The 13,860-nt window shown below is 38.1% G+C and overlaps 1 pseudogene; it reads left to right on the top strand.

Moving 5' to 3' along the window:
* Nucleotides 1–376: 376 nt before the first annotated feature.
* On the top strand, nt 377–2,492 carry LOC131027007 (L-ascorbate oxidase-like; annotated as a pseudogene).
* The last annotated feature ends 11,368 nt before the right edge of the window (nt 2,493–13,860 follow it).

Consider the following 13,860-nt stretch of genomic DNA (forward strand, 5'->3'; position numbering starts at 1 on the left):
ATTCCACATAGAATAAATCAATATAATAATTTGTGATTTAATATCCATTTATAATTATGTATGTATATTAATATATATAATAATAATAAACTCAATTATTATTATTATGTATATTGATATACATACATACATATAACAAAATCATAAATCATTCTATTGGTGTAATTATCATCTATGGTTATGTTTATCTGACCGAAGCTATCATCATTTACACTCCCTCTTAGCTAGGGAGGATAAAATCTATCCAAGAGTATAACACAATAGATCCCTTAATTGTGAAGGAAGAAAGATACCTCATCGTGATATGAAGAGATATGGTATAACCAAGAATATCAAGTCACATGATATTCACCATATCTCATAAATATCCATATTTATGGTATGTGCACTTGGCATCACGTGTCATGATTTCGTGCAGGCGAACATCATTTCTATAAATGGACAATACTCGGGGCCAACCATCACAGCCAGAGAAGGGGACACCGTTGTTGTCCAGTTAGAAAACTTGATGCCCACTGAAAACGTCGTTATTCACTGGCATGGCACTCGCCATGTTAGTGATTCGGTTTTTAATCTCATTTGGCGCCCAGTTTAATTGTCACTTTCATTGCAGGGCAGAAAATGAGTAGTGCAGAAATAACGCTCTGTTGTCGTTTTTCATTGCAGATCGGCACTCCCTGGAACGACGGGACGCCTTCCATATCGGAGTGCGCAATCTACTCAGGCGAAACCTACGTATATAAGTTCGTTCTGGACAGAGCAAGTTGGAGTCCTTTTGAATGTGAATCTCTTTCAATATGGAATGTGCGCTTCATCTGATAATAATATTGATTATGAAAATGTGTTTCACCTGACTCTAATATTGATGATCAATTTGTGAAATCCAGCTGGGGACGTACTTCTATCATGGTCATTATGGCCTACAGAGGTCACCTGGGTTTTATGGATCGCTAATAGTGGATGCAGCGGGCAAAGAACCCTTCAACTACGATGGCGAGCTGAACATCGTTTTAAATGACTGGTGGCACAAAAGCACTTACGAACAGGCCGAGGGCCTCTCTTCCACTCCCTTTCGCTGGGTTGGGGAACCTGAGGTATATCATACATAGGCGACATTGAAGCTTACTAACCATTTCAATCTTGACATACGATCTATAGATTATAGCTATCATTTCATGCAATCAAATATAGGTGACATTGAAGCTTAATAATCATTTCAATCTTTACAATTTTTATTTGTGTGACGCTCTTTACCAGTCGCTGCTGATTGAGGGACGAGGACAATACAATTGTTCAGCAGCAGCTAACAATACTTGCAATGCTACAAACACGCAGTGCTCGCCTTTTGTCCTGCCTGTGCGATCTGGGAACACATACCGCCTCTGTATTGCAAGTGTGGCATCTCTTTCGTCCCTCAACTTCTTGATCCAGGTTGGTCAGTTTGACCCAAAATATTTATTGACTAAATCAACCCGCTTCAAAAACTAAACAGTCTTCCCCAACGATATGCAATTGTTTTCGCATGCGGGGCCGTTTAACTAGTTTTCCCATGTTTCTCATATTTAGTTTTATAGAGGGACACAAGATGACTGTTGTGGAGGGAGACGGGCATTACGTAGAGCCGGTGGAAGTAGACAACCTAGACGTTTACTCTGGTGAATCCTATTCCATTCTGATAACGGCGAATCAGGACCCTTCTCAAAACTACTGGGCGGATGTGAACGAGAGAGGCAGGCCGCCCAAGACGCCCACTGGACTGGCCATCCTCAACTATCTTCCTAATCCATCAACGAAACTCCCCACCGCTCCATCTCCCACTAGTCCACTGTGGAACGACTTCGCCTACAGCAAAGCTCTGGCTAAGAAAATTGTTGCTTTCAGAGAACGCGAAGAGCCTCCCCCACTTCATTCCAACAGTCAGTTGATCTTTCTCAACACGCAGAACCAGATCAATGGATACACAAAGTGGGCGATCAACAATATTTCACTGGTGCCTCCTCCGACTCCATACTTGGCTGCCGTGAAATACAAAATCAAGCGCGCCTACGATACCACCCCACCTCCGGACGTCTACAGTCGAAGGGAACGGCGTGTACGTCTTCGTATTGAACTCAGTTGTAGATGTGATTCTTCAGAATGCGAATACTCTGAAAGTCAACAATTCAGAGATCCATCCATGGCATCTGCATGGCCATGATTTCTGGATTCTTGGACATGGAGAGGGCGTGTTCGACCCAGTGAAGGACCCTCAAAACTACTATATGGTCAATCCTCCGCTGCGCAACACAGTAGCGGTGTTTCCGTACGGATGGACGGCCATTCGTTTTAAGGCCGACAATCCAGGAGTATGGGCTTTCCACTGCCATGTGGAGGCCCACTTCTTCATGGGTATGGGAGTGATTTTTGCAGAGGGAATAGAGAAAGTTGGGAAGTTGACCGCTGCAGCGATGGGATGTGGGCTCTCCAATTATAAAATTCACATGCACAACTGAGCTCTCTCTTGGAGGAGGAGCGACTTTTTGAAGATACTTCTATTATTAGTTTTATCATTCCATCATCCATGCACCTTGGCACTGTCCTAGAAAAAATAATATTTCAAATATAAGCCTACACTATCAAGTGTGGGAAGACAACATGAAATAAAGAAGTGTCACCCTTTGGAGTGTTTTACCAATAAAATTTATTTTATTTTGCAATGATAGAATATTTTAAATTTTCATTGTTATCACATATTATGTTAATTAATAGACAAATATCAAGTCGATCATTTTATTTATTATAAATAGGTGCATTTTTACATTTATTTATATTATATTATTTATTTAAATTAATTTTATTTTTGTTGTTTAAATTTATCTATTTTCACCTAATTTTCATCTTGCCCTTTAGTTTTCAATTTTCGTATGACAAATTGTGAATTGTGTGTTGTGATGCTCACACAATTCCAAAAGTTCTAGTACTTAATGATTTTTCTAGTTTGTTGGGATTTTACTTTGATTCAAGAACTCCTATCGAAGTCCAATAAACCCTTTTCCACTAACTTAAGTGCCCATGTTCCTAGCCTCTAAGTCCCAATGACCTTTTATCTTAGCTCAAAAAGTCATCACGGTTCCCAAGGACTTGTATAGCACTAAGTAAAGAGTTTTAATTTCCTTGTCAGACCCCTACATATAAACTTGAGATTTCAAAAATAATCAAGGATAGTGGTGGGATTTTCAGTTGAATTCTTGCTGAAAATTTCACTAAAATAGGGAAACCATGAATTTTAATTATCTAGGGCATGAGTACCTAAATGGGCTTGAATACTCACAACCAAAATAGGAGATACCAAGTTTTTGATTACAATAAAAATAGGTTTTGAAGGGACCCAAAACTATTTACAACTGGTCAGAACCAAGATAAAACATGAAAACTATAATAGATAAAACCAAATGCTACCTAGGGAGAAAAACAGAGAACAAGACAACCTAATGCCAGCAAAAAACCTACAAAAAGGCAGACAAGGGTCCAAGAAGATTAAGCCAAGGTCTTTAAAGTCTCAACAACCTCTGCCTCCAACTGATTCATATTCTAAGCAACTTTCTAGAAATCTTGGATCTCCTACAGGGTCTTTCCACCTTCCTCTTCAGATTGGCCTGAATTCTTTTACTAGGACCCAACGAATCTTCCTTGTCTTTTTCCTTTTCAAGATCTATCTCCACCACCAAGTTTCCTTTGTAAAGTTTTTCTATATTTGTGACCATGGTCTTCATTGTCTCGGTTTTGGTCTTGATAACACTATGACTATGAGACATGATCGAATGGAGAGAATCTTTTATGCTTTTAATTTTCCTTTGAAAGGCTGTGATCTTATTCTCATAGTCTTTTTTTAGAGTATCCAGGGCTTCAACAGTTTTGGTGAGGCACTAGATAACTGAAAGTTTTTCTTCCTCGGTCCAGAGATCATTGCCTTTAGAGCCCTGTCTACCCTAAGATCCCTCCCCGCCAGTATCCAACATCTAATAGCTCTTTGTTTTATGTTGAGGTTCTTTATCTCACGAAAATCCCACTTCATGATGCGGAAAGTGTCCACCGCCCCATTTCTAGCAATAGCTAAAATGTCATTGGGGTACTCCTTATCTAGGTTGAAAAAAGGGGAATCTGGGTTCAGGTGAAATGGAAAATGAGGACTATTCTCCCTGTTTGTGAAAGGGTAAGAATTGAACAAGTGCAGGGGAGATTGGGCAATTTCATTAGAATTATCTAGTGAGGGATCCTCATAGTCAAGAGCTTTACTGTTAGATAGAGGGTGACCCTTAGACATCTTTTTGACTTCTTTAGTTCTAGGGCTAGAAGGAAGGGAAATCTTTGATTCTTTAACCTTCCCCTTCCTAGCATGAGAGGGATTAACAAGATTGGCTCTGGTTTTCTTTTTCTCTGGAGGGACAAATCAATCATCCTTCATGTTTGTGTTCCAATCAACATCATTGGAGCTATGGCTATCCAACTCCACATCCTTCAAGATGCAAATGAGGGGGGAGTTCGGCTTGGTAGATTTAGCTTTAAAATGCTCATGGATTAAAAATAGCAAACCCTCATGAAGAATGGGATTAAATAAAGGGCTATCTTTATGCTAAAAAATGCTAGCATTGAGGGAAGACAAGAGATAAACAAGGAAGGAAACCCTAACCTGGAGCCTAAAATGATTTAGCAGAACAAAATGGTGTTCGTAAGCCATCGAGAATCCACCATCCATAATCACCCTGAGCACCTCCCTTCATATCACCTTGATCACATTTGCATCATAATAACTTTAATTTTTCTTTACCAAGAGTTTCCTCTCTTTGTCGGTTTTAGGGAATTTCTTCATCACCGAATCAGAGTATTTTTTGTCTCTATTAAACTTGAGACTCTGAGTCGGGAGTCTAGTGAATTCCGTAATTAGATTTTCGTCCACCACCATAGTCCTTTGAAATATATTAATTTAATCATCATTCCATCCTCTGGCAAAGGTTTTAGTCACTTTTGGATCTCTGCCGTGCAATTTCTTGATGTAGGGTGTAGAATTCCCCTTCTCTAGAATTCTCTATTGGTAATTTGGTATGGGTTTGTCATTGATGTCAACACCTACTAAAACACTAGCACTTTGGAGATCCAGTAGCATTTACTGGCAAGCAAGTACCTATTGCACAGTTACTGGTATATGGTTCACCGGTAGGAGATAATGATCACTGGCACTTGAAATGATATGGAAGACACTTGGTAATATTGAAGACATCATGTGGACATCTTATCTTAATGAATTAATCATTGGTATATTCATATTTGCATATTTGCTTTTACCAGCAAATAGGTCTAGGGTTACCTAGGGTTACACCGATAGGTTTATCTTTTCCAGATCAGCATGGCACGCTAAGGAAATGATTAATTATTGTTGTAAATGCATTAAGCCGACATGTTCAATCGGTTATTGCATTGGATATTATATTGTTTGTAAATTTTTTTTATTGTAATATCTTGTAGAGCCGACCTACTGAAATTGGTCTTAGGTTATGGTATAAATGTAAGATCTTATTTGTAAGATCGAATGTGGAATGCGAAAAAAGGATTGTGTGAAGGTATATGCGAGATTAAGTAGAGAAATACACGAAGACATCATTTGAAGGTGAAGCTAGGTTTTTGTGAAAGAATATCAGCATTACACCGGTAATGAATCCAACATATGAAGATGCTATTTTGTGCAGTACATTCTTATTGGATTTAACCATCCAACTGTAGTCAATGTGACTCCCATTTTGTAATTGAGCAGTGAGCTCTAGGCTGTTGGCCTTTCTACATGTGCAGACCCCATTTATGTACACTTACTATCTGCAGTAGTATTATCTGATTGTGGGTAAGGTTTCCCATCGTGGTTTTTCCCCTTATAGGGTTTCCACGTACAAATATTGGTGTCATGTGTTGTGGATGACTTTGTGTTTATGTTTCATGCATTAATCTTTACCAGTATAGCAATTAACTGTTAAAACTGTCTACCGGCATACTTAACTGGTTTGCGGGTATTAAGCATTAAGTTGGTTAAATTGTTTTTGGTTTGAATTTATTTGACAACTGATTCAGCCCCCCCCTCTCAGTTGTCTCCGGGACCTAACAATTGGTATCAGAGCTTAGTCCTCTTTTGCAGAAGTTTAACAACTTGAGGAGATCCAATGTCTACTAATTATTTTAGGAAGGACAATCCTAAATTTGATGGAACCAAGTATGGCATATGGAAGATCAAAATGGAGACACATCTGAATTGCATTGTTAAAGATGTCTGAGAAGTTACAAAGAAAGGTTATACTGCTACTGTACCTGGTCAGCCTAGTCCAACTACCTTGGCTAAAGATGAGGAAAATGATTGCAAAGCAAGAGAAGCACTTTTGAGTGCATTATCAGATCAACAAATCATGGGATTATCAGATAGGTCTACTACTAAAGCTATTTGGGATCATTTGGAAACACTGAATGAAGGAGATTCCATAGTCAAAATTGCAAAACTTGAAAGCTTCCGGGTCAGGTATGAACATCTGAAAATGGAAGAAGATGAAAGGATTTCTGCTTTTATGGAAAGAGAGAATGAAATTGTTTTGGGTATTAAATGTTGTGGAGGAACCTTAAGTGAGGATGAAATTGTTTCAAAAATCTTAAGAGGATTGCCACCAGCATATAAAATGAAGGTTACTACTATAAATGAGTTAAGAACAATGCCTAATACATCAGTAACTAGGGATACATTGATTGGGAAACTTTCAGCTTTTGAAATTGAAGAATTTGGTCTTGTTGCTACTATAAAGATAGATTTAGCCTTTAAAGCATCAACATCATCTGCTCCATCATTTGACAAATCTGATTGGAAAGCCTTTTATGCAAGAGAACTTGAAGAAAGCAGGAAAGAAAATGAAGAACTTGAAGAACTTGAAGCACTATTTGCAAGGAAAATGCCTAAAGGTCCAATTGGAAGTAAGTATGAAGGTAAAGCACCCTTTAAATGTTTTAACTATAATAAGATTAGTCATATGGCTTTGAGATGCTCTGATAGACATGCTAGACTAAGAGAAGAAGCTAGAAGGAAATACAAGCCTAATCCTGAATATCAGAGATACAGATTTAAGAAGAATAGAGACAAATCTTGTTACATTGTTGATGAAGGTGTGACTGATGATTCTGATGAGGATCCAGTGGACAATGGATGGGTTTTTGTTGCTATAACAGAAGATCAACTGGCACCTACTGTTCAACCGGTAGAACAAGCCCTAGAAACTAAAGTTGAAATAAAGGATGAATGGATCATTGACTCAGGATGCTCACATCATATGTTAGGAGACAAAGGTAAATTCTTGAACTTTCAAGAATACAATGGAGGTTTAGTAAGATTTGGAGATGACAAAGCATGTTCAATCAAAGGTAAGGGTACAATATCTCTTGATGGTAAGCATAACACTGACAATGTTTACTATGTTGAAGGATTAAAGCATAATCTTTTAAGTGTTGGTCAATTAGTTGAGAAAGGATTTCAGTTACAATTCAAAAAGTGGAAAATGCAAAATCATGAATAGAACTGGTTTGGAAATTGCAATCGGTAATCAGACTAGAGGTAATATCTTTCATTTGAATAACAGTGAAAAGACATGCTTGATTGCACATATAGATGAAAGTTGGTTATGGCATAAGAGACTTTGTCATGTAAACTTTGATTGCATGGTAAAGATCAGTACTTCTAAGGTAGTTAGAGATCTACCTAAAATTGTCAAACCTCAGAATACAATATGTAAGGAATGTCAATTTGGAAAACAAGTTAGAGCTAGTTTCAAAAGTATTCCAGAAAAATTCAATAATGTTCTTGATTTGATTCACACCAATTTATGTGGTCCAGCTAGAACTAAAAGCTTACAGGGTGATAGATATTTCATGCTAATCATTGATGACTATTCTAGAATGTGTTGGGTTACTTTTCTCAAAGAAAAAATAGAAGCACTTCGAAAGTTCAAACTATTCAAAGCAATGGTTGAAAATGAAACCGGTAAGAAAATCAAATGCTCAAGATCAGATCAAGGAGGAGAATTCACATCTAAGGACTTTAATACATTTTGTGAAGTGAATGGAATCAGAAGACAATTATTAGCACCTCGACACCACAACAGAATGGAGTTGTTGAAAGGAAAAACATAACTATCTTGGATGCAACAAGAAGTATGTTATCTGAAGAAAACCTACCACATGTATATTGGAGAGAAGTAGTCAGCGCAACAGTCTATACATTCAACAAAGTTCACATCAAAGGTGAAATCGGTAAGACCCCTCATGAACTATGGTTTGGTAATACTCCTACTCTTAAATATTTCAGAATTTTTGGAAGTAAATGTTATATTAGAAGAGATGAGCATATTGGCAAATTTGATCCTAGAAGTGATGAAGGAATATTTCTTGGTTATTCATCTAAGAGAAAGGCATATAGATGTTTTAACAAGAGATTGTAGAAAATTGTTGAGAGTACAAATGTAAAAATTGATGAACAATTCAGAGGAACTTCAAGGTATATAGACTCTGAACCGGCAAAAGAAATTGTGAGAAATGAACCTAAACCAAATCCACCGATACAGAATGAAGATCCAGTTACCCCGGTACCATCTGAGGATTCCACAATAATTGAAGAACAACAACAAACTAAGACACCCCGGTATATAAGATTGAATCATTCTGAAAATCAGATAATTGGAAATAAATTTAAAGGAGTTATGACAAGAGGAAGATTGGCAAATGAAGAGGTATGTCTTATTTCTCATATAGAACCATTATCTATTAATGAGGCATGTGAAGATAAATTTTGGATTAAAGCTATGGAAGAAGAATTAGAACAAATTGAGAAAAATAACACTTGGACATTAGTTCCCTAGCCTAAAGATAAAAATGTAATTGGAACCAAATGGGTATTCAGAAACAAACTTAATGAAGATGGTAAGGTTGTCAGAAATAAAGCAAGACTAGTATGTAAGGGATATTCTCAGAAAGAAGGAGTTGATTACAATGAAACCTTTGCACCGGTAGCTAGAATTGAGGCAGTCAGATTATTCTTAGCTTTTGCAGCTCACAAGAACTACAAAGTTTATCAAATGGATATTAAATGTGCATTTTTGAATGGAGATCTTGAAGAGGAAGTATACATTGAACAACCTGATGGATTTTCTTTAACAGATGACAATGATATAGTTTGTAGGTTAAGAAAAGCTCTGTATGAACTGAAACAAGCCCCAAGAGCTTGGTATGCAAGATTAGATAAGTATCTTTTAAAGATTGGTTTCACTAAAGGAAATGTAGACAACAATTTATATTAAAAAATAACTAATGATGACATCTTGATTATAGAAGTATTCGTTGATGATATAATCTTTGGAGGAGAAGATGGATTATGTAAATAATTTTCTATTAAAATGCAGCAAGAATTTGAAATGTCTATGATTGGAGAAATAAAATTCTTTTTAGGATTGCAGATTTCACAAACTGACAAAGGTATATTCTTGAGTCAATCCCAATATTTAAAAGAGTTACTAAAGAAATTTGGGATGGAGAACCCTAAACCAATAAGCACACCTATGACTACAAATGACAAATTATCTCAAAGGGATGAATCTACACCTGTTAATCCAACTAGATACAAATCTATGATAGGAGGTTTATTGTATTTGATACAAACCAGACCTGATATTATGAATGCAGTATGTATTGTTTCAAGATTTCACAGTAATCCTAGAGAAAGTCATGAATCAACAGTAAAAAGGATTTTCTGGTACTTACAAGGCACTATAAATCTTGGATTATGGTATCCTAGAGATGAAAACTTTGAATTATGTGCATACACAGATGCAAATTGGGCAGGAGATGTGGATGATAGAAAAAGCACCACCGGCGGAGCATTGTTTCTTGGAAACAGACTAGTTTCTTGGTTGAGTAAGAAACAGAGTTGTACATCTTTATCAACAGCAGAATCAGAATATGTTGCAGCAACAACCAACTGTACATAGGTACTATGGCTTACGCAAATGTTGAAAGACATAAAGGTAAAATGCAAGGAACCTATTACCATATATTGCGATAACACTGTAGCAATTGATATATCTAAGAATCCAGTACTACATTCTAAAACACTAAAGAACAACTTGCAGATATTTTCACAAAACCTTTGCCTAAGGAGACTTTTGAATATCTTAGAGATCAGTTTGGAGTCATACCACCACCGGTAGAGACTTAGACAGTTGATGATTGTCATCAACCGACAGAATTAAAAGACAAATCTTTTACTCTGGTCTTTGATGAGGAAGCTACTTCTCAGGGGGAGTAGTTGGTATACTGAATTGATTGGTATTTTGTATATGAACTTGGTTTTATTATAACTTTGGCATTTGATGTCAAAGGTGGGGAGATATCTATGGAAAAACACATTATCTTTTGAGGAGAGATTGGGAAAACATGTTGCTCTCAAGGGGAGAGATTGTTGTTTTTTTATATTTGGCATTTATGTTTTGGCACTTTGATAGTTTTTCAATCTTGTGTTGCCATCAATGCCAAAGGGGGACAGTGTTGGTATTTTGGTATGGTTTTTTCATTGATGTCAACACCTACTAAAACACTAGCACTTTGGAGATCCAACAACATTCACCAGCAAGCAAGTAACTATTGCACAGTTCCTAGTATATGGTTCACTGACAAGATATAATGATCACCAGCACTTGAAATGATACGGAAGACACTTGGTAATATCGAAGGCATCATGTGGACATCTTATCTTAATGAATTAATCATTGGTATTGTTTATGGTGAAAATGGACAACAATAATAACGATATTGAAAGGCTAAATGAATCCACCCACTAAACCCTAGCCTAACAATGAACAAAGATCCACCATAACATATGAAGATTACCTAAGACAATGCAAAATAAAACAAAATCACAAAGATTATACCATCACATGTCCAATAGGGTTTTGATCTCCATTCTTCCTATCTCCATTGATCTTGCTTGATATATTTGCTCTCAGATTTTTGTATGCACAAGAGCTCAACAAAGAACGGAATGTGGTTGCAAGTAAGATCGTAGTGTAGTCAATTGATCATTAGCATGAGTGATTAGACATTAGGGTTTGACAATGAAGAAAGCATCTTCTTAAATAGAAGACACAATATGAAATGGAGGGTTAAGATTGAGAGGTGTAAAAAAAGAGGTCGGCTAGGATTAGAGGGTAGGTAAAAGAAATACCAAAATAATGAAAGAGGTAGGTAGTGTATGAATTAAGAGATGAATGACATGTGTCAAGTGTAGAAAAAGATAATGAATTAATTAAATAAATAAAGATTTATTTAATTAATAGAAGAAGTAGGATAATTAAATAAATAAAATATTTATTTAATTTAGGAAAAGAATAATTTAAATAAATAAATGTATTTATTTAAATGAGAAATAAGGCTAGAAGAGGATAAATGAATTAATTAAATAAATAAAGATTTATTTAATTAATAGAAGAATTAAGCTTAGATAATTAAATAAATAAAATATTTATTTAATTTAACTGGACAATTTTAAGTGTCTACATTTTGCCCCTCTTTGAGACAATGCGGCTTGTCGTGTTGTTTCAAAGAAGATAAGATGAACTGATACAAAGTTGCCCCAGAATGGGAATGATATGCCCCCTCGAGAGATTGGATGAAAATGTTTGAAAAGATTGCAGACAATCTCTCGATAAGAAAGAAAGGCTAGAATGGACTGACCGAATAAAGTGACAAAGTCACAGGATGAAGAATATTGACTCGAAAAATGAAGGCAAGGGCTAGGGTAGGCTATAAGATAGACCACGGACAAAATACATCCTCATTGTCATCTACACCCTCACGAGATCATAGTGCAGAGCGAGAAAAGAGTAGCAGCAGTCAGCAGCGATGGCTTTCGTACACAGATTCGACCACATTCGCTGATTTCAGAGGCCAGCAGAGGCAGGAGAGCTGGTAAGTACCACCAAACCTCCTCGTACTTTGACGCTTTCAATTTTGTCATTAATGCATAGTAGTTTAGCAATAAATGCGCTTAGGAATAGGGCACAAAAAAGTGCAAAAATGTGCAACTGCGTCTGTGTCAGTTCCAGGCGCGTTTATGTCTGGAACCGCGTTTGTGCTTGATGTGGGCGCGTTTATGTCCTGTAGGGGCGTTTATGTTCCAAAGTCGCGTTTGTGCATAATGTAGGCACGTTTATGTCAAACAGGCGCATCTGTGTTTTGTAGGCATGCTTGTGCAGTCAAGAGGCGCGTTTGTGAGTTTAAAATGCACTTATGTCAGAAAATGCATGGTTTTGGTCTTCTAGGTCAAATCGGCAGTTCTGTGATGTCATATGCTGTTGATTGGATAAGCTGCTGAGAGGATACACTCAAGCAGGTCCTCTAGGAAGACTAGGATAGATCAAGGCACTTTGTGATGAACAGGGAGCACCAAGATAGAGTACTTTGTGATGAACAGGGAGTACCCAAAGGATGAGTAGCACTTTGTGATGAATAGGGAGTGCTAAATGTGAGTAACACTTTGTGATGAACAGGGAATGTCACACACGTAGTACTTTGTGATGAACAGGGAGCACTACTAGGATAAATAGCAACACTTTGTGATGAACAGTGAGTGTCACTAGGATAGATAACCATATGCATTTAGATAGCAAGTAGCATTTTGTGATGAACAGTGAATGCCACGATAACTGACATGATTGATTGTTTGACTGCAGGAGTATCTGCCTATGTTAGAGTCACGGGAGAGATTCCCGTCTACACAGAGATTGCAACCAGAGTTGTCGTTTGAGGATAGAGCTACCATCGAGGAGATGGGATTGAGACACGTATTGTATGTGCTTGAGTTTTGGGCAAACATGGGTTTACTGACTGCGCTGGTAGAGAGATGGCACTCCGAGACTTGTACATTCCACTTGCCAATGGGGGAGATGACAGTGACCATCGAGGATGTCTACAGGATAATTACATATACTGATCGATGGAGAGCTGATCCCATACAATCGTGACGAAGACAGGGAGGCGCTGAGACAGGTGTTCTAGGATCCCGAGCTAGAGATGAGAGCAGGGCACGTGGCATGGGATACCATGACTGCGACAGGGTTAGCTTTGCCAGCTGTGATCGGAGGAGCCATCAGTGGGTTCTTGTGTCTAGACAGGGCAACACGGGGGTTGGTAGTGGGCTGGGGAGGAGCACTGGAGATATTGGTGACTGAGCACACCAGATATGCATGGGGTCCATGTGTCTTGGCATCTATATTATGAGCTGCACCAGTTCATCTACCATGGATCAGTGGGACTGGGTTGTGGAGTGACACTGCTACAGGTGTGGGCATATGAGCATGTGCCTATCACACGACCGATACACTTCAAGGGCAGAGGTCATGGGCGGAGTTTTGTACATCTTTATGATATGATTACTTCACAGCCTCGAATTGGTAGGTTAGAGCACTGGAGGCGTGTGATAGATGACATTGATGTAGTCATCTGGAGGCCGTACCTGGGGTGCGAGGAGTGGGAGGATGACGCAGTGGAGCTGCCTTATACCTTCAGGAGCAGATATTTGATTGGGCGGACGCCTTACATACTAGAGAGACAGCTTGCGGACAGGGTTGGCAGACAGTTTGGTAGGATCCAGAGGATGCCACGAGGCTCGGGTATGTATGCCCGCACAGTGAGGGATCAGGTGCAGTTCGGGCCATTGTTGTCATATGATCAGGCAGTTACACAGCTGGTGGAGATGATGCCCCTACCCTAGGATATGTGGCCCGAGATTGAGGATGTAGGTATGGATGCAGAGTA

This window comes from Cryptomeria japonica, chromosome 10, assembly GCF_030272615.1.
Source record: "Cryptomeria japonica chromosome 10, Sugi_1.0, whole genome shotgun sequence".
Classification (NCBI taxonomy): Eukaryota; Viridiplantae; Streptophyta; class Pinopsida; order Cupressales; family Cupressaceae; genus Cryptomeria; species Cryptomeria japonica.